The sequence below is a fragment of the Schistocerca gregaria genome, unplaced genomic scaffold (genome assembly GCF_023897955.1).
Source record: "Schistocerca gregaria isolate iqSchGreg1 unplaced genomic scaffold, iqSchGreg1.2 ptg000292l, whole genome shotgun sequence".
NCBI classification, from domain to species: Eukaryota; Metazoa; Arthropoda; class Insecta; order Orthoptera; family Acrididae; genus Schistocerca; species Schistocerca gregaria.
In genome coordinates this window covers 89,665-93,400 of record NW_026061780.1, presented here as the reverse complement: position 1 = coordinate 93,400, position 3,736 = coordinate 89,665, and positions in this window count along the sequence as shown.

Below are 3,736 nucleotides of genomic sequence, written 5' to 3'. Positions count from 1 at the left end.
CTATAACTCACCTCATGAAAGATGCCTGTCTATCAACCCCCTCCTCTCAGAATATGTATGTCTACCTACCCCACCCCTGTTAAGATTTCCATCTAGCCCCTCCTCTCAGAGAACATTTTTCCTAGACTCAGAAGAGTTCTACAGCCTTCCTTCATTTGGAATGTGTCTACTGCCCATTCTGTATATGTTTGTCTACCTCCAAATTCTAGGAAGATGTCTGTATGTCTGTCTACCTCACAAACTCCGGACAAGTCTATCTATCCCCACTATGGAAGAAATATATCTAAACCCCTCTCTGATTATGTCTATCTACCCTCCTTGCCAAAGATATCTACACCCCATCTTCGAGGAGCTCTATCCCCCCTTCATGAAAGATGCCTGTTTATCTACCCGAACCCATCAGAAGACGTAAGTGTACATACCATCACTCCCCACAGAAGATGTCTGTCTACTTACCGACATTTCTTGGAAGATGTCTGTCTACTGACCCCCCCCCCCCCCCAACCTTTGAAGATGTCTGACTACTCACCTTCCCCCATGGAAGAATACTATCTCCCCCCTCCCAGAAGATGTCAATCTACTCTCCCCCTCGAAAATATCTCCCCCCCCCCCGGAAAATGTCTACCTCCCCTATCTGGCCCCAATCGAAAAATGTCTCCCCCCTTGGAAAATGTCGGTCTACCAAGCCTCCCCCTTGAAGACGTATGACTAAGAAACAACCCCTCAGAAGATGTCTGTCTTACTACCCCTCCTTGGAATTGTTTGTCTACCATTATCACCACAGAAGCTGTCTCTCCCCCCTCTTGGAAGATGTCTGTCTACCTACCACCATTCAGAAGATGTCTGACCATGTACCCTGCTTTGGAATATGTCTGTCTACCTACCCCTCGTGGAAGATGTGTGTCTTCCTACCTCCCCACAGAAGATGTAGGTAAACAGATATCTTTCAAGAGGGAGTAGGTAGACAGATATCTTGCAAGTGAGTGGTATGTAGACAGAAATTACCAAGGGGTGGGGAATAATTAGACAGACTTCTTCCGAGGGGGGGGGGGTAGGTATACATACATTTTCTGAGTGTTCGTAGGTAGACAATCTTCTGAGGGGGTAGGCAGAAAGGCACCTTTCGAGGGGGTTTGTTGACAGACATCTCCCATTGGTGGGTTGGTAGACAGCCATCTTCTGATGGGTGTACTTAGACAGACATCATCTAGAGGGGTAAGTAGACCAACATCTTCCAAGGGGGGTAGGTAGACAGAAATCTTCGGAGGGTGTAGGTAGACAGACATCCTCGGAGGATGGGGGCAGGGGGTAGGTAGATAGACATCATCTGTGGAGGAGTGGATAAACAGACATCTTCTGAGAGGTAGGTAGACAGACATTTACCGAGTTGTGTTGTAGGTAGACAGATATCTCCCAAAGGGGGGGGGGGGGGATAGGTAGACAGAGACTTTCCTGGTGGGTGGTTTGAGAATCTCCTGATGGGGGGTTGGTAAACAGACTTCTTCTTAAGGGGGTAGGTACACAGACGTCTACTGTTGGTGCGGGACAAATAGACATAATTCTTCTGAGGCTGGGGATGATAGACATCTTCCGAAGGAGGGCACGTAGACAGACATGTTCCAAGTTGGGCAGACTGACAGACATCTTCCGGGGAGTAGAAAGACATAGATGTTCCAAGGGTGGTAGGTAGACAGACATCTTCTGTGGGGGAGTAGGTTGGCAGACGTCATCTTAGTTTGGGTATGTAGACAGACATCTTCCAAGGGGAGGGAGTATATAGGAAGATACCTTCTGAGGGGGATGATAGACATCTTATGGGACTAGGTAAACAGACATAGTTGACAGACATATACATTCAGAGGGGGTAGTTAGACAGACATCTTCTGAGTGGTGGAAAATAGACCACTTCCAAGGGGGAGGTAGGCATCTTCCTAAGTGAGCGGGCAGGTTGCCTGACATCTTCCATGGGGTAGGTAGCCAATCATCTTCCAAAGATGGGTTGGGTAGGCAGATATATTCAATGGGGGGTAGATAGACAGACATCTTCTGAGATGGTGGTAGATAGACATTTCTGAGTTGGGGTAGAAAGACATCGTCCAAGATGGGTAGATAGGAATCTTCCGTGCGTGGATGGGGTAGGTAGACAGACATTTTCGGAAAGGGGTGTAAGTAGACTGGCATCTTCTGTACGGGGGTAGGTAGACAATCATCTTCTGAGGGGGATGGGTACACAGACCTCTTCCGGGGGTGGGTAGACAGACATCATCTGAGGGGGGGTTGATAGACATGTTCTGCCAGTATTAGAAAGGCATCTTTGTGGGTGGAGCGGGCAGTTAGACAGACATCTTCCAAAGGGAGGCAGGTAGAGGGACATCTAGCACATGGGAGTAGGTAGACAATCATCTTCTGAGGGGGAAGATGGGTACACCAACGTTTTTGAGGGCGGGAGGTAGACAGTCATCTTTGGAGGTTGGGTATGTAGACAGACACCTTAGATAGGGGGTATAGGTAGACAGACTTCTAGTTAGGGGTTAGATAGAAATTCCTCCGAGGGGGGGGGGGGGGTAGATAGACAGACTTTTCCTTAGGGGGGATGGTTGGTAGTAAGACATCTTCTGAGGGAATTTAGGTAGACAGACATATTCTGAGGGCTGATAGGTAATCTTCCTATAGCAGAAGGGCAGGTAGACAAACATCTTCTGATTGTGGTTGGGAAAAGTGCCATCTTCTGGGGGTATGTTGACAGACATCTTCTGATGGGGTGGTAGATGGACATCTGATGAGGGAGGTTGATAGACTTTTTCCAAGGGGGGGGGGGGTAAGACTGACATCTTCTGAGGTGGGGATTGGTAGACTGACATCTTCTGATGGGTGTGTTGGTAACAGACTTCTTCTAAGGGAGGCAGTAGATAGACAGAAATCTTCTGGGGGGGGGGTGGTTAGGTAGACAGACATCTTCTGAGGATGGTAGGTAGACATACGTCTTCTGAGGATGAGGGGGGGGGTAGGTAGATAGACATCATCTGAGGAGGTGTAGGTAGACAGAAACCTTCTGAGGGGGTAGGTAGACAGACATTTTCTGAGGGGTTTTGTAGGTAGAGAGGTATCTTCCAAGAGGGGGTAGGGAGACAGAGACCTTCCTAGGGGGTAGTTGGACAGACTTCTCCTGATGTAAAGTTGGTAAACATACTTCTTCTGAGATGGGCTGGAAATACAGACATCTTCCGAGGGTGTGGGACAGATAGACACACATCTACTGAGTTTGGTGATGTTAGACATTTTCCAAAGGGGGGCACATTGACGGACATTTTCCGAGTTGGGCAGGTAGACATATATCTTTGAAGGGGTAGACAGACATACATCTTCCAAGGGTGGTAGATAGACATTTTCTGAAGGGGTGGTACACTGGCCGACATCTTCTGAGGAGGGGGTAGATAAACAATTTCTGAGCTGGGGTAGAAAGGCATCTTCCAAGGTGATTAGATAAGCATCTTCCATGAGTGGATGGGGTAGATAGACAGACATTTCCCGAAGGGGTGGGGTAGGTAGTGAGACATCTTACATACAGGGGTAGGTAGACAATCATTTTCTGAGGGGAAGATGGGTACAGAGATGTTTTACTGGGGGTAGGTACACAGACATCTTCAAGGGGGTAGGTAGACAGACAACTGAGGGGGGGGGGGGTTGTTAGACAGACATGTTCTGAGGGTTTTTTTAAGTAGACAGATATCTTCTG